We start from the raw sequence: 18,540 nt of genomic DNA, 5'->3' as shown, positions 1-18,540 counted from the left end.
AGCCTCAACTCATTTCCAAATGATTACCTTCCAGCAAGAAACTGAAAATGAATTCATTGCTTCCTCCCTCAACCTAACTTCTTGCTGAATTCCTTCCCTGTGTTAAGGTCTAACACAGATCACCCAGGTTCAGATCCTTCCATATCTAATCCATTGCTAAACCCTGTCAGCTCTAGAACTGTAATTTCCTGTTTTGTCTCCATGGCCAAAATCTTTCTCAGACCAACAGAATTAGTAACCTTGAACACCACAATATGCTCCTGCCTGGTTTCTCTGAAGAGGCTCTACGCCATCAAAACCATCTTTTGTGACACTAGATTACGTATTCCAACATGCTATTCTTTTTAGGTAAAAACCATTCATCTACCAACCACAGTACAAACTGTCCAGCTAGGCATCCAAGGCTTTCCTCCACCCCCTTTCAAGGCCACTCACCTGACACATGCTATATATTTTATAGCATATATTAGCCAATCTGAATTATTATTGTCTCTTACTTTCTATTATTGTCTCTTACTTTCCTTGCCTCATTTAAATCTGTTCACACTCCTGGGAATGCCTTCCTTTGATATCAGTCATGTCATTTATGCTGCAAGGTTTATATAACCTGCTCACAAGGTTTATGTGACCTGCTCTTCATGTGACCTCTTCCTTTTTAATACTTTCACCAAGGGGTTTGTACTTATTTCCTCATTCTTAGATAGTTCTCCTATCTTTCCCAGCTCTGATCTATGTCCTAGGAAGCTGACATTGCATTATCCAGCCTCTCACATGAGTTGGATTTGAATTTGCCTTGGTCATTGGGGTGCAACACAGAAAATAAGACGGTAGGAAAAGAGAAAATTGGAGGTGTTTATTCCTCACACTTTCTTTGTTCGAGGCCATATTTTCTGTTAGTGTTGTCTTTTTTTCACGACTTTGGCTCTTGAGGAACAGCCCTCCTCCATACCTCTAGCCATTACCTGGCTTCAGGAAACAATTTCCTCTCCTGGCCCCTGGGCTGAGTTTCCCATGATTGTTAGCCCCTGAAACCTCAGCATCCCTTGAACCTACGCAGCCCTCTAAAAATACTTTCTTCATTAAGATTTTTTGAATCATCTGAATTGGATTCTGTTCCCTGTTGGCAGCCTTACTGATATGAAGCAGTGACATAACCCACTTATAAGCCCCCAAAGGCAAAGTCTTCCTGTTTTGGTGACCAGTTATGCATTGCATTTCAGTTATTTGAATGTACATAGCATCTCTTCCACTTGACTGTAAGTGGTTCCAGTTTAAATATTTATCTTTGCAGCCTAAATAACCAATGCACTATCTGGTGTATATAGAGACTCAATAAATACTTGTTGCACTGAGTTTCTTGAATAGCAGTAAATTATATCAAGAAGCACACAGCAAAATAGACAAGGCAGGGAAGGAATATTAAGGACAATTTTTTTTTGACCAATGCCCATTTTCAAAAATACCATGGATCTCAGTTTATGACTACACTTCTATCTTCCTGCTACTTCTGTCTTTCTACTTGTGCCTTTGTCTCAGCTACAAAATCTTCTGTTTACCCTCCCAATTCCTCCTCTCTGAACCCTCTTTCAGTTTTCTATTAAGTGGCAAAACTATGGATTCAAAATGTTTGTTAACATGTCTATGTCCCTCACTAAAAACTTTGAAAACAAGGATACGAGTAGTAACTTTAAAATGTCTTGCACTGGAAGTTCCTGTTGTGGTGCAGTGGAAATGAATCTGACTGGGAACCATGAGGCTGCAGGTTCGTTCCCTGGCTTTGCTCAGTGGGTTGAGGATCCAGCATTGCTGTGAGCTGTGGTATAGGTCACAGATGCAGCTTGGATCTGGCGTTGCTGTGGCTGTGGTGTAGGCCAGCAGCTATAGCTCCAAAAAGACCCCAAGCCTGGGAATCTCCATATGCCCCAGGTGCAGCCCTAAAAAGACAAAAAATAAAATAAAATCTTGCATGCCTAGTGTTTGGAAGTGAAAATTAATTCCAAAAGTTTCCTTTTTTGTTTAAATGTAACTCTTAATTATAGTCTCCTAGTCCAAAATTAATGGACCTTAAAAAGTAAAGAGATACCCATTTTCGGACCCCCCTGAAAGAGTCCATGAAATTGTACCATTGGATTCATTTGCTTGATTGCTTTGCATTTTTTATTTTCTTCTCATGAAACTTTTAAATGTCAAGGAAGTAGTGGACTAAATAATATGGCCAGAAGAACAGCATTATTCATAGATTTTTTAGCAAAATAACTATCTAATCCAAAATTCCATCACCTGCCTTCAGTTTTCAAGGATTTCAAAAAAAAAAAAAAAAAAAAGAAAGAAGAAAAGAAAGAAACAGGGAAGGTCTGCCTGTATCTAGCTACCAAGACGTCCACAGGATGCTCTCATTGGAATAGATAATTAACAGTGCTGTTACACAACCTTTAAGGAATGAGGGAATATAGCAATTCAAAGAGGAAATGGAGAGTCGGCTGGCACTCTGTGCTCTTGGAAGGCACAGAATAAGAGCAATTTAGGGTTGAGAATCTCTGAAGATAAATGGAACCAACTGCTGTTCGCATTTCTGAATGTTTAGCCAGTGTTCCAGGAAAAGACTCACTAGCACACATGAGTCTCCCTCTTTTATTCTGTAAACTATATTTCTGGTCATGAATTCTAAGACAACATTAGCTCTTCTCACAGCTGTGCTATGCTGATGATTTATATTTAGTAAGTCATCATTTAGGATCCCCACATCCTTCTCACCAATAATATTCTTCAAATTGTAATAGCTATTAACTTTTTGAACCCAAAGTTTGGAACTTTCCTGTATACGCATTCATTCTTTTTAGGTTTGGTCAATTCCTCATGTAATACTTTATGGTTTTAAATATATTATGTATTTTTCATCACGGTTATAACTAGTTGTATGATCCAGAGTATGAATCTGGAAAAAAATAAGATGAATCCTGACGGGAGGAAGGAAACCTGAGATAAGAGTAGGTTTTCCACTCATTTCTGGTAGCCAGAAACACAGCAGTTACAAATATAGAATAAGGAACCGAAAACTGGCTCCTGCCCCTAAGCAGCCATGTCACCACAGGCAATTCACCTCACCCTCGTTTAAAATCTGAGAGTACAGTAAACTTTAAAAAATTCCCTATGTCAGGAATTTACTATGCTACGTTAATTGAAGTACTATTAATCGCATGATCCAACAAGGTAAATTATATGAAGTATATGAAATGATTAAGGCCTCATTATTTCCTTGGACAAAAGAATAATTTTTTAAACTGCCTTTTGAGCATATAAATACCTTTAAGTGATATGCCCTAATGTTTATTCCACAAACCACTACTTCTAGAAGCTTTGTGTAAAAGGGTAATCTTGTCAATTTATTTTGAGAAATGTGGTACTTTCTAAACCACCCCATGCTCACTTGGAAAGCTTCATAGCATATCTGCATTCTGAAGGATTTAAGAAATCTCATCCTAAAGAAAGTACATTTTGGTTAAATTCCCATTAAAGAAATGATAGGAAATAAGGAGACTTATTTGGCAATACTGTCTATTAATACCTCAAGAACAAACTTGCACCTTTGGGAAATATTGCCTTAGGAACATTTATCTACATGGCCCAGCAACAATCCTACCTTTGGTGTGTGTGGTATCAAGGCATGGCTAATTTTCAGGATAATCTGCAATTCAAAAGATAGATAACTTATAAATGGTTTTGAATTTAGTGTCTAAATGAATAATTTGGCACAATTTGATAATCTGCTATTTGGAAGATTTGCAAATAAAAATTAAAAATTAAGACCTCAATCTCTAGTGCTGTCATGTGAAATGGTAAAAAATGGTGTGAAGTATGATAAAGTTCTGTAAAAATAGAAAGAAAACCAGTAAACATATTTCATAGTGTGTACCTGAGCTAGAGCTGAGACGTGTTTATTCTTTACGAATTTAGAGTTAATAATTACAAGGATAACATTAAGACCTGTCATTGTGAGACTCAGTAAAATCAACATAGCACTTTAAGAAAGTTAATTCCCTTAGCGATAGAACTGCATTCTTGGAGAACACTGGGCCCATGTTGTGCCTGCTGGGCCTCTGGATGACCACTCAATAGGTCCAGGTGCTAATTCTGGGAAGAGTGGTCCATGATGACCTACAAAAGCTGGGATTATCATAGCTTCCCCAGGTGCCAGACTGATCCTCAGGAATGATTCATGCACGAAAGGGGCCTAGACTTGTGGGTCTCTAAGGATACATTGTTCTTCTGAAAGGGAACAGCAGTATCAAAGAGATGATCTCGATCTCCATCACTACAAACCTAGCCCAGACCACTGTCAGGTCTCACACTGGACCAGGTTCATAGTCATCTTCCAATCTCTGTGCTTCCAGAAATCTTCCAGGATTGGGCCTAAATATGCTACTCTTCATAAAGCAGCCACAGTGATATTTTGAATATGGTAAGCTGATCATGCCACTTCCCCATCAAAATATATCTACTGGCCTTCCACTGCACTTAGGAAATAGTGGTTACATGTAACTAGCATGACCTAACCTGGAATAGCTCTCAAACTTCAACTCAATATACTTCTACTCTTCTCCTATCTTCTCCTTGAATACCTCAAGTTCACTCAAGTTTCAACTCAACTGGATCTTAGAGAAATCTCTACCGCCCACCTTGTTTAGAGTACTACCATCTAGGCATAAGGAAGGATTGGCCAATGGGACTGCTGTATAGCACAGAGAACTCTACCCAGTAGTCTGTGATAATCTATGTGGGAAAAGAATTGGAAAGAGAGTGGATGTGTGTATATGCATAACTGAATCACTTTACTGTACAGTAGAAATTATCATGACCTTGTACATCAACTATACCTAAATAATTTTTTTAAATAAATAAAATAGGAGTTTCCATTATGGCACAGAGAAAAGGAATCCCACTAGGAACCATGAGGTTGTGGGTTCGATCCCTGGCCCTGCTCAGTGGATTAAGGATCCAGCGTTGCTGTGAGCTTTGGTGTAGGTCACAGACGCAGCTTGGATCTGGTGTTGCTATGGCTCTGGCATAGGCCTGGGGCTAAAGCTCTGATTCGACCTGCTAGCCTGGGAACCTCCATATGCCACAGGTGCGTCCCTAAAAAGACAAAAGCCAATTAATTAATTAATTAACTAAAAAATAAAGTATTTCTATCTACTTTCCATAAATTTATCATATGTGGTTTTCTTTGTAGCCAAGAAAGAACTGCCAAGTTCTGAAAGTATTTTTTTGTACTAATTGTTTGCTGTCTGTCTCCCCTACCATTAGAATGTCAATGCCCTAAATGCAGGGAAATCATTTACATTTCTTACCATTTTGCTCTTATAATTCATATCAGTTCCTACCATGAAGTGCATGCCCAGGAAATACCTGTCATAAGGCAGAGTAAAAGGCTAGAAGGAAGAAATGGGACAGGCAAGTAGGAAGGGAGGGAAAATACAATGAATCAAAAAGAAAAGAGGGAAAGGGACAGAAGAACTAACTCACCAGAGAGAGAAAAAAATAGTTAGTGACAGAGGGCAAATGAGAGCTAAGATTATGCAAAGAATGGCCAAAGGACTCAGAAGAGGATCTTTTATTCTCACGAATAGGTGAAACCAGAGCAGGTTTCCTGGGAAAAGCATCCTAATGATAAGTAGATGCTAGCTAGGCATGTGAAAAATGGCGAGAATCTATTCCAAACAGCAAACTTAGAGAAGTGAAGAGAGCTTAGAAAATCATTGTGGTTAATTCCAAGAACACGAAACAACCAGTACAATGTGATGCAGAAGCCAGATATGAACCTCAAGAGGGTGACCATAATAAGTGAGGAAAACAAGAATCGATTTTGGTAATGAAATTAATGCTTATGGTGGAATTACTGGGAGTCTTGAAAGCCCATAACTAGGTCAATTTGAGCCATGATAACATTGCTGGGGAGTCTTCTCACACATCATTTCAGAAAAATATTGAGATACCTCTATAACTTACCTCCTTTGTAGTCAAGCCCATTCCCAGTGTTGACACAGGCCCTTGCTACATATAGGCCAACGTGCTTCTGCCAGCACCTATATCCCTTTCTTTCCACCTCAGCAGCTATGGAATAGTAGAAAGAGGAATGGAGCTCAGTTGGCAAGTAGGGATCCACATCAGCAGTTTTCCTTTCATTAGCCATGCTAGACTGGGCAAGACATTTGACCCCTCAGTTTCTTCATCTATAACACACGACCCATATGGTATACTTGCAAGCATGTTCCAGGGATTAAACAACATACTTGCAAAAATGGTTTGAGAAATACATGTTGAATATGTGATGAATGACAGGAACTCAAGGAGTGTGAGCCTCACCTCTAGCAATGGCCCCAGGCTCCACGGTCTGGCTGAAGTTGGAGAAAAAAATGTGAGGGACTAAGATGGGCTGCTTTTCTTCTCTAAACATATGCACAAGCTTGTTTGACACATGCAGACCCATCTTGATGAAATATATTGTTAGCAGCCTACTTTCTAGGTCTCATGTGGGATGAGTTTGGGGGAATGAGAGAAGATTCATGAAGAAAAAAGAAGAAAATTTCTGTAGCATAGTCATGGCACATTTTGCTATGATTACAATGAAATGCCTGGCAATCAATCATTGATGAAAATAGACTACTGATGAGTTCGGTAAATGTCGATGGAAAGAAATATATATACCTTCGACTAAGAAGTGTCATTGTAACACAATGGCTTTTAAAAGAGTTAGAGGATCCATGTTATACAGCAGGATTATCAGTGAAAGATACTTCATTTGCACTGATGAAATAGTATTCCTTCTCTGCAGCTATTTTATTGGGGGGGAGCTAATTAAATTCAGCAAGTATTTACTGAATGCCTGTTAAGTGCTAGATTTTGTTCCAGGTACTTGGGACACAACAGAAAATAAAACAAAGGTCCCTGCCCTCATGGAGTTTACCGTCTAGTATTTATGACCACTTCATCTGGACACCATGACCATGGACCACTGCGCCTCTGTCTTCAGCCACTTGATGTAGGAATAAGGAGGCCCAGCTCAGATATGGATAACTGGCCTGGTGCACTGGAGCTGCCAAACAGGACACCACTCATAGCCCACCACCCATAGCCCACCACCCAAACAGTAGGACCGGAAGTTGACTTTTAATAATAAAGTATAAGAGGGAGAGGGCATAGGAACTGGAGTGGGTGGTCTGCTATGCTGCTGCCCCAGGGCCTGGGTTGGCTTAACAAACTGCTGCTGCTGCTTCTTGGTGGCTGCCTTGCTGGCAAGGTCCTTGGCCTTCTCTGTAGCTGCCAGTGCCATCTCCTTGGCCTTCTCCTTGGCTTCCTTGGCTGTTTCAAACAAGGATTTAGGGAGGGGTCTCACTTTCAGCTTGGCCAAGATATATTCAAAATTCTTCATAGTCTTGGTCACTTTTGAACCACGTGAGACCAAGTTCCTGGACAGCTCTGGAGATGCCAAATAAGCTAGAGGAGACCCAGGCTTCCTGTTGGATTTCAGTCTAGCCATTGTTATCAGAGTTCACACCATAAACACATCGTTCCTCCACCACCATCCGCTGGGTGTAGTTGATGTTCCAAGTGAAAGTGATCATGGTCTGGTTCTGAGGGTCCACAATAGAATTCTCCAGGATGTGCACTGAGTGAGCAACACTGGCAGGAAACAGTCACTCAGCCCAGAAGGGCATTCTGATGGTCTTCGTCAGGAGTCACTGGGACAGGAGCTTCTGGTCAGGGGTCACCTCCCTGTGCACTATGTCTTCTGTCAAGACATGTTTGCTATAGGGATTCAGGTATGCTGCCAGAAGGCAGCCAACACTTGGGCCCAGGAACTCTGGAGCACTCTCTGGCCCAGGAAATACTTCACCACTGTGCAATGCGGAGCCCAGGGTGCATGTGGAGGCTAGGCTGGAGCTGGATGCCTGACTACCAGGCTAGGAGTTCTGTCACCACTGGGCCACGCCTAACCAGCCACCGCTGCTGCCCTGAGGAATTCCCCAGCTATTCTGCACTCTGCTTTTTGTCATGCAACAGGTATAATTGGTGAAATAATAGTAATAATCATGACAATAATGATGATAAGGTTACATTCATTGAACTCTTGCCTTTTTAATTTATCTTCTTAATCACAAGATTGTATTGTCCCCCAGATATGGTATCAAGGAATTCATGTTTATTTTAGTAGAGGCTAACTAGAAATTATTTCTAAATTTAAAGAATATCTAGAAGTCTTCAAATACCAAATGTGGCAGAGCAGCAGGAGAACAGGTGAGCTTCGATTCTCGCTTCAAGTCATTCCCTGGAAGTATTCCCCTGTCAGTACCCTGTGCTTTGTATAAGCTCTAGACTCTATCATAACAAAAGTATATAAACCATACAAAGGTTATTTTGGTCATTTTATGGATTAAATGAGGCAATCTTTTTAGTAGAATCTATCAATTTTTGGCACTCAGAAAACAGGAAACTAAACAAACGTCATTTGAAAGTAGAATCGTAGACCAAGTTTAATGCACTTAGGCCCACAAACAGGAATTTTGTACAAGTGAGGTTCTTCTCTATTGTTTAATTTGTAAATGAGCTTCATTATTCAAGTCAGACTAGGAAACAAATATACCACAATAATTTACAATTTTTTTTACACTCTGGCAAAATGGGAAACTTGGTTTCTGAATAAACCTTGAGCTGACTTCACATATGAGAATTATGCTAAAGGATAATGAGACCCTCAGTAAACACCTAATTCACAGTGTCACTGATGTTCTCTTATTACTCTTGAGAAAGCAACTTCTTGAAACCATTAAGCAGAGTAAACCCTTCATTCTACTGAAGCCATAAAAATCCCTAACCACAGAAACCCTAGAAGTTTTCCTCAGTGGTTTATGTCAGTTCATGCTCTATACCCAGGGTAGAAATGCCAGACCTAATTTATCCTGAAAATGAATTATTTACCAATTGTTATCATTTTTCTCTTTTTATATATTCTCAAACCTGAGGTAGCTTGGCATCTTTTCTTCCTGAACATTCTTAGATAGTCAGAGATATGTGTCACTTTTTAGTGGTTTGTGTTTGCACCTAAACTCTCACACTTATTGTTCTTCAATCCTCATTTTTGCATATTGAGTGCAAAGATAAAAATCAATGAAAGCAGTATTTCCAAAGAAAAGTGGAGATGATTTGATAATTAGAAATAATTAAAGAATAACTTTGCCCACTGAATTTTTTTCAACATCCAAGGTGAACAATTCCATTTCTGGGTATTTACTCTAGAAAAATGAAAAAAAAAAGGTATATTCTTACAAAAATCATGTATATGAATGTTCCTAATACCTTTACTTATAACATCCCTAAACTGGAAACAACCCAAATTCTCCTTATGCATGAATGAATAAACAAATTGTGGTACATCCTTACCATGGAATTCTACTTAGCAATAATAAACATAACAGTAGAAACACACACAACAAATTGGATGAATCTCAGTCTCAAAGACATGAAGGTGACAGTTTCATACTGTATGTTTCCATTGCTATGCCATTCTCAAAAGGACAAAGTTATAGAGATGAAGTTCAGATCAGTGGTTGTCCAAAGTTAGCAGATGGAGGAGAATCTATCAGGGAGGAATGAGAGAGGGTAATGGAATTGCTCTTATCCTGACTGTGGCGATGTTTCCATGGATCCATACATGTGCTAAAATTCAAAGAACTATGCACCAAAAGTAGCTTTACTGTACCATAATTTAGAAAGTAAAAATAGACAAAAAGTTGTATATTACAATTGGTGTTGATATTATATGTTTTATTTTTCTACATGACTTCCTTGTACCACCTGTCCTGACACATCAAAATATAATTTCAATAAAAATCACACAGTCCTCTCCTGGAGGCTAGAAAACCCAGGATCAGAAGCTATTGACTGGAGAGTGTTCAAGTGACCAGAGGAAGCGTGACAGAGATGGCTTCCCTCCATTAAGGAGACTGTTAGTGCACTGAGTGATTATCCTGTAACACAATTTTTACACCCAAGAGGGACCAACACCAGCCTTTGGAAATGGACAATGATTTATAAAAAGAACAAAGGACACTTCTGGAGCCTCATTTAAATAATTTGGGGCAGGGATGGAGAGATTCCATTGTCTTTTTCCAAGGCCCTTGTTCACCTTCAACAGAAAAGGTGCTGGAGAAAAACACCCACAGCAAAGAAAGCCCAGAAATTGTGGTGAATTACATAAGACGCCTAAATTTAGACTGTGTATGTAACTATATTAGATTCTTAAAGCCAAGATTTTTTCCCTTAAAAGAACACAACTGAATTATAAATGAATCACGCATTTATAATTTAAATACCAAAACTATGCAATTCAAAAGTCAGTTGGGTCCTAACATCCGTCAGAGTTTTGGTGAAATTTTAACTGAATTCCATGACCGCCACAAATTTTTGCCAGGACTCCCTGTTTTCACCTCCGTATCCATTCCTTCTAACTTAGTTCTTCCCCAGGGCAAGCTAAAGTTCAGCTCATTTAAATCTCTGCTTCAGGAAAAATACCTACCAAACATAGCATTTTGTAACTTCAGTAATTTTACCAGCTTACCTTGGACATATCATGAAGAGAGCTCATCTCCCTCAATCTACAGCCTTTTTTTTTTTCTACTTCTCCAGCTTCAATTTTTTTTTTTTATCTATAGTTTCTCATTTCTTATCTGAGATAATAAGAAATTTCTTTTTTTATTTTTTCATTAGGGAAACTCACTCACAACCTAGTGAGTAAGTTTTCCTAGGTTATCTTTCTAGTAGGAACTTGCGGATGAGTGGCTGAGAGAATACTGAACACACTATTCCATGCATACTGGGGTGAATGCCTGCTCACCACAGACAGTATACAAAGCACTTAATCACATACTTATATGAAATGTATGTCACTTGATATCCTCATAGTTAAACAACAGTAGTTGTCACATATGAGAACTGATCACTTTTACTTTTTTTTTTTTTTATTTCCTCAATACATTATTTTTCCCACTGTACAGCATGGTGACCCAGTTACACATACATGTATACATTCTTTTTTCTCGCATTATCATTCTACATCATTAGTGACTACACATAGTCCCCAGTGCTACACAGCAGGATCTCATTGCTAATCTATTCCAAAGGCAACAGTCTGCATCTATTAGTTGGATCTTACCAAGGGAGAGCTTCAGATTCAAGGTTTCCAAGTGTGAAGTAGATAAGAAGACTTGCCACTCTACTTTTTCTTACATTCTAAGGATTTGTACAGAAGACAAAGAAGCAGTGCTTAGTGATACATACAAGTAAAGATACAAGACTGACATTTGCATTATCTTAGGAGAACACAACCAGAAAGGAACTTAAAGATTATTTAACTGGGAATTCCTAATTTGAACTGAGAAAACATATTTGTGATGGGCTTCAAAAAATATATGAAAAAATACTACCTTCTCCCAAAACCGCATACAACATTTTGTGTATGCATGTTTCTCAAGAAAGAAGATAAATAGCTTACATTATATTCTCTAAGGGTTTGTGAATCCCTAAAGTATTAAATAAAATTGCATCAACCATTAATACTAAGATCTGATTACTCAGGTAAGAATTTTATTTGCTTTTCTTTTTCTAAATGAAGGTTTCTTTTTCATTAGAACATTAATTAACTAAAAAGGTATTTTGAAGTTGAGGGTAGCAAAATGTTTCCATTTTAAAATGTGGCCCTATAGAGTATTGATTCTGAAATACTAGAAGCCAGATAGGAAACAAAAGAAGCCTTGTTGAGAGTCAAGACTGTTTCAATATGATTTAATAATTGTTTCATCCCTGTCTTTATAAACTGGAACATGTTACCTCCCACAGAGCAACGTGCACATCAATATACATTGGACAAAAAAAAGGAAAGTGGCAATATCCTGAAACTGGCCAGACTGATAATCACAAATTACCTAGAATCTAACTTTAGTCTATTTTCTGTACTTGCATATTTTTTACCAACAAGATAACGTAGTAAATAGGGCTTTGCAATCTGCCCTTTCAGTATCTCAGTAAATACATATTTTCGTAATCTTTTAAAATTGTTACTGAGCATTCTATCAAATTGGTGGACAATTACTTGATTTTTATTTGGGGACATTAAATTGCTTGAATTTTAGCTAGTAATAAATATCCCTGCAGTGAACATTCTCATAGATAAATCTGCATGTATCATCATGATCACTGTTAGTCCTAGAAATGTGGTTGTTGAATCAGAAAGCTTTCTGAGCATACGGTTGTTGATATGTTTACCTCTAAGTTGCTAAGGCTCATGGTGAACATCAGAGATACCAAGTGCCCTCCTCTACCCATTGACAGGAAAACCAAGCAGTTCTCCTTCCCTTGGATGTTTCATTGAATGGAGCGTAACTTGAGATCATGAACTCTTGACATGTCCTATTCTAGGAATCACTGCCCTGCTATTGTTAGATTCATCTCCTTATTATCATTATTAGGAAGCATTACAAAATTTCCTACTGGTAAGTCTGATGTCAAATAGTGGGTCTTTATGGTTAATTTTACTGGGAGATATTTCAGTGAAGATACTTGTGAATCAATTAGAGGTGTGTTTCATGAATGCAATAGGTATGTTGAAAGACTTTGTCTTTTATCTCCCCATTTACTACTCAGAGGTGGCTCTAAATATGTACACATGCATACACTCTCCCAGCAACTTTTTCCTATAACATCTTGGGTAGAATGAAAAAGAGTCTTGTGACTGTCCCTACCTCTTCTCTCCTTTTTTTAAAGCTATTTATCAAGGATCAGTGATTACTCTGTAAATATGTGGAAGTTTGCCTTTCCAACTTTCAAGAACAATAGTAAACAAATGCATAACAAACACCTGAACACTGGGTTAATATTTCCATTCATTAACAAAGTTTTTTTCCATTATTTTTAATAAAGAAGAGTGTTCTAAGAGGGCTTTTCATTTACTGTTATGCTTCTGTATTCTCTTCTAATTGAAATAATGCAGATAAGGCATCCTTTCCCCAAGTCACACCCTTCAAAGAAAGAACAAGACAAAACATTCTCATCTTACAGTTTTACCTAACTCACCACTCAGCTCACTAAATAACACCTTTGCTTGCAGAAAATTATCATGGAAAACAATGCAGATTAGTGCCCAAAAGCAATTTACTTGTTAGATCAAATAGGGGAGAAAAGTTCTAAAATGATAATTCCTATTGCCCTTGCTGTATAAATTCCTGGCTATTGCAGCCATTAAAAAATACCAAAAACGGAGTTCCCGTCATGGCGCAGTGGTTAATGAATCCGACTAGGAACCATGAGGTTGCAGGTTCAATCCCTGCCCTTGCTCAGTGGGTTAACGATCCAGCGTTGCTCTGAGCTGTGGTGTAGGTTGCAGACGCGGCTCAGATCCCGCCTTGCTGTGGCTCTGGGAGCGGCCCAAGAAATAGCAAAAAGACAAAAAAAAAAAAAACAAAAAAACCAAAAACTTGATGGCTTAAGACAACAGCAATGTATTCTCTCACAGTTCGGAGGCCAGAAGCACACGATGAAGGTGCTGGCAGGGCTGCATTCTCTCCAGTGCCTCCTCCAACTTCTGATGGCCCCAAAGCTCCTGGCCTCAGGCACATCACTCTATCCCTACCTTTACTGGCCTCTTCTTCTCTGTGCATCTCCTCTGCTATCTCTGTCAAACCTTGCTCTGCTTCTCTCTTAAAAGTACTCTCCTCAGAGCCCCCGTTGTGGCTCAGCGAAGAGTTCACAAATGTCTGTAGTGTTAAGGGTACTGGCCTAAATGAAGGAAGTGAGTCCAGTGTAGGGAGAGAAACAGACTGGAGAACTCTAGGAGGACTAAGGTCAGGCAGGCCTATTCTTCTGTTTTTTGTTTTTGTTTTTGTTTTGTTTTTCCTAATATAGATGTAAAAACCTAAATTGCAGAATTATTCCATTTAAAAATCTTTGTAGCTATTTTTAAAACAAAATTAGCCTATGGTCCAGTTCCAGTTTCTGAATATACTTATTATATGCTTGCTGTGGCTGAGGTCACTTTATCCCTCATGTTATCTCTAAAATTTCATAAAAACTTATAATTAGAGACTGGAAGGCACTTAAGGGAATGTCTTTTAAAACTGTGCTTTTTTGCTGCTACATGGATGGGCCTTGAAATTATCATACTAAGAAAAGTCAGGCAGAAAGAGAAAGACAAATACTATATGATATCACTTATATGTGGAATCTAAAATATGGCAAAAATGAATCTACAAAACAGAAACAGACTCACAGCCATAGAGAACCGACTTGTGGTTGCCAAGGGGGAGGAGAGGGATAGATTGGGAGTTTGGGATTATCAGATGCAAACTATTATATATAAAATGGATAAACAACAAGTCCTACTGTGTAGCACAGGGAAATACAGTCAATATTCTGTAATAAAGCATAATGAAAAAGAATATGAAAAAGCATATATTTGTATATATAACTGAATCATACTGCTGTATACCAGAAACAAACACAACATTGTAAATCAGCTATACTCAAAAACAAAAAGCAAAAAACTGCTTTTTATAAAATAAATGTCATGGGGATATAATGTACATCATGGAAACTATAATCAATAATACTGTATTGTATATTTGAAAGTTGCCAAGAAAGTAGATCTCAAAAGCTTTCATCAAAAGAAAAAAACTTATAATTATGTATGGTGATGGATCTTAACTAGATTTACTCTGATGACCATTTAACACTTTACACAAATATCTAATCATTATGCTGTACATTGGAAACTAATACAATGTTAAATGACACTTATACCTCAATAAAAAGTATTTTCAATTAAAAAAATGTGCTTTTCAAACTGTGGATCATGGCCCATTAGTGAATTGTGAAATCTATTTCACAGCCAGCTTTCCCAGGCTTAAAAACAAATAAATCAGACACTAAACTAAAATACATTAGGACAACAAGATTCGTGTAGAATACAAAATATCAGAGAACATCCTATATAGGAAAGCTAAACATTGCTTTTTAAACTCTGGTCTTCCAACTATGTGTGTGTGTGTGTATCAGTGTATGTCTTTAGTGGGTCGTAATAAAAAACGTCTTATGGAGATCTGTGGTTGAAGAAGTATGAAAGCCCTGGTTTTGTCTAATACATGTATCAGACAAGGAAAAAGAGGCCTATTACACAGGTAGAAAATGAGAGAACTGGAAATCACAAGGAAATTCACATCAGTTTTCTTGAAAATCTCTTACTAGAACCCCCTTTCAAAAAGGAACTATAATCAGAGTTGTTTCCTTGAGATCTTTCACACTAAGATTTGAGATCTTCCGGTAGACCTGAGTCTGACTATCTTTCTTCTCAAACCTCAAGTACCTCTTCTACCACTTCCTTCTCTGCTCATAAATTTTTACTGAGAAACAGAAGAAATCAAGAGATTCCCCCATGCATCTCCCCATTGAAGCTACTCACATACACGTATTGATGCCCTTAAAATATATATTCCAGCAGCTGTACTGTCTTTGCCCCTAAGGCCAACCCCTCTTTGTGCATTATATCTTGTCTTCTTTCTTATTTGAAAGTTCCTCTACTAAGACTGTCTCCATTTTCTTCCACATCATGATTATCTTCATCTCTGGATTAAGCACATCAATATACAAACATGCTCTAATATTTCCCAATGTGTCCCCAAATCAAAGTCTATACCATCTCCTTCCTTGCATTACTGTAGAGGTCATGCATATGGTCTCCTTGCTCAGCACTTTCTTCATACAGAAAACTCCAACATATCAGCCTATGGGATCATACCCAGCTCTGCTCAAATTCCTACCAAAGATCTCTCATCTCATCAGTCAATATCAGACTTTGTGATGGTGGCTAAGTCTGTGTAAGATTTACTTCTCTGACTTCATCTCCATTTATACTTCCTTTGCTCTCTCCAACTATATTTGATGTGCCTTGCTATTCCTACAATATTCTAGGAACATTCTCATCTCAGGCCTTTGCACCTGCTATTCTTTCTGTCTAATTTTTTCTTTCCCCAACAGTCTGATGACTCACTTTCACTTTCTCTCTATCTGGCTCAAACATCAATAGATCATTGAAATCTTCTTGACCACCATATGTAATATGAAATCCCCATTCTTCCTCCTGTATCTTGCTTCATTTGCTTTCAAGCACTTATCATGACTTGATATATATATATATTTTTCACTTTAATTTTATTTTTTATACTTCATTATTATTTTTTAATAGTTATTTCCCCAATACAATTTTTTTCTACTGTACAGCATAGTGACCCAGTTACACATATATGTATACATTCTATTTTTGCACATTATCATGCTCCATCCCATGTGGCTCACAGCATAACTACTTGGCATTGCTTCTACAGTGGCTGTGGTACAACTTGATATATTTTGTATGTACGTTTTATTGTCTATTTTTCCCATTGGCATGCAAGCTCCTTGTGAACAGGGATTTTGTCTGATCATTTCATTGCTATAATCTCAGTGCTAAAAAGGAGCATGGTAAACAGTAAGGGCACAATTAAGAGTTATTCACTTTATGAATGAGTACTATTTGGGAATAATAATACAACAACCACAATAAAATGCAAAGCATTTGTTTTTTTCGGGGTTTGTATTTGCTTTTTTTTTAACCTTTCATTTATTATTTTTTCTACTATACATCATGGTGACCCAGTTACACATACATGTATACATTCTTTTTTCTCACATTATCATGCTCCATCATAACTCACTAAACATAGTCCCCAGTGCTACACAGCAGGATCTCATTGCTAATCCATTCCAAAGGCAAGAGTACATCTATTAACCCCAAGCTCCCAGCCCATCACACTCTCTCCCTCCCCTTTGGCAACCACAAGTCTATTCTCCATGTCCATGGTTTTCTTTTCTGTGGAAAGGTTCATTTGTGCCATATATTAGATTCCAGATGTAAGTGATATCATTTGTATGTACCACAAGAACACATACACAACCTCATTTTTGCCTTTCCACCCCTCTCTATGGTTGAGGTACATTATGTTCCATTTTACAGAGAATGAAAGGAAGACTCCAAGTGTCAGGGCAAGTATGCAGAGGAACCCAAACTGGCACCCACATTCTCTGGCTCTACTTCCAGTTCCAGCTCCCCCTGAAATGCTCCATGAATACCTCACCCTGTAGCAGACTCAAAGACTTGCCAGTGAGATCTCCCCTCAAGAAGTGACTTCGTGTCCAGTTGCAAGGAAGGTGAGTTGCTAATGGCCTTATCAGTGGCTTCATCAGGATACCCCTTAGCTTGTAAGCTGACTTTAAGCTGTTTGGTCACCAATGACCAAGCAAGGGAGTGGCACAAGCACCTGGCCATTTCCACTGAGACTAAGATGCTTCTAGACAGTTTTCTTTGCTCCAAGGCTGCCCACTTTCCTGAGAGAGATGTTCCCAGATCTAAGCCACTTCCCACTTCCTCTCTTTTACTCTCACAGTTTCCTCTATAATAGACCTGTTGCACTATAATTTTCATCTCAGCATCCACCTCCCAGAAAATACAAGCTAGCACACACCAACATAAGATACCCAAGGCACCCTAGGGATAACAATGGATGGAAAGGGACCTCACCAGATATGCTTTATCATACATTTCTATCTAACTGAACAAAAAGGACATCTATTTCCTTCCTCACCTTCATTTTCTGTCTTCTTTCAGAAGACCTAAGGACAAGGAAAATCAGAACTCTTTCACTATGGAAAACTCCAGGAGTGCAGAAGTTTAAGGAAGAGTATGCACATTCAAAATCTAATTCAGAATTAAGTCACAAGAGTCTTTTAATAATTGAGTGACTTCCTGCCCTGGGATGCAAAACACACTTCAAAAAGGAATGGTACTGCATGTTCTGACATCAGTGAGGTGAGAAAACACCATTTACTACAACCCACATAACTCTCAGAAGTTTGTGCTGATACTAAAAATCTCTCTTTTACAAGTTTAGCTGGAAATAATGACAGATACATTCAGATGCCTCAACTATAAAATAGACAATAAAAGTAATACCTTCTTGTGTGAGGATTAAATGAGATAATATATCGTAAAAAGCTTTGTACAATATTTAATAAACATTACTTGCTATTATTACACTAAATAAATGGAATAAAATATTTTAAAAAACAATTATTTCTAGGTTTTACTTTTAGTTTTAATAAAATGTCTATGATGAACTCCAGAAAGTTATATAGAAGTTGATGCTTTTATTTTACTCAGTGTGACTTTTCCCTTCATTTCTTTAAGGGTTTTCTTAACATACATGATCTCTTTCTCAATTTAGTGGATGAATGAATTAATTAATTGAAACACATAGCAAAAAAAAAGAAGAAGAATATGAGGCTAAATATACATGTATGCAAACATGTGTGGAAACCAATATTCATCTGTCTAAAGTACATCAAAGGTAAACATTTTCCAATGCATAGTCCTGAACTAGACATGTAGCAAATGCCAATTTC

At 38.0% G+C, this 18,540-nt stretch overlaps 1 protein-coding gene and 1 pseudogene across 22 annotated transcripts in view; both read right to left on the bottom strand.

Moving 5' to 3' along the window:
• GRM7 (glutamate metabotropic receptor 7) overlaps nucleotides 1–18,540 on the bottom strand; it is an 894,437-nt gene that overhangs the window by 776,506 nt on the left and 99,391 nt on the right. The window lies entirely within an intron of this gene.
• LOC100516399 (PRELI domain-containing protein 1, mitochondrial pseudogene) lies at nucleotides 5,862–13,709 on the bottom strand (annotated as a pseudogene). The gene is made up of 2 exons (XR_014822581.1): nucleotides 13,520–13,709; nucleotides 5,862–7,896 (listed from the first exon to the last, which is right to left on the bottom strand). The product of XR_014822581.1 is annotated as a PRELI domain-containing protein 1, mitochondrial pseudogene (transcript).

Source organism: Sus scrofa, chromosome 13 (assembly GCF_054392235.1).
Source record: "Sus scrofa isolate SSC_HxYL_T2T_F1_AM1 chromosome 13, Sscrofa_HxYL_maternal_Yorkshire_Landrace_v2.0, whole genome shotgun sequence".
Taxonomy (NCBI): Eukaryota; Metazoa; Chordata; class Mammalia; order Artiodactyla; family Suidae; genus Sus; species Sus scrofa.
This window is presented reverse-complemented; position numbering and strand designations above follow the sequence as displayed.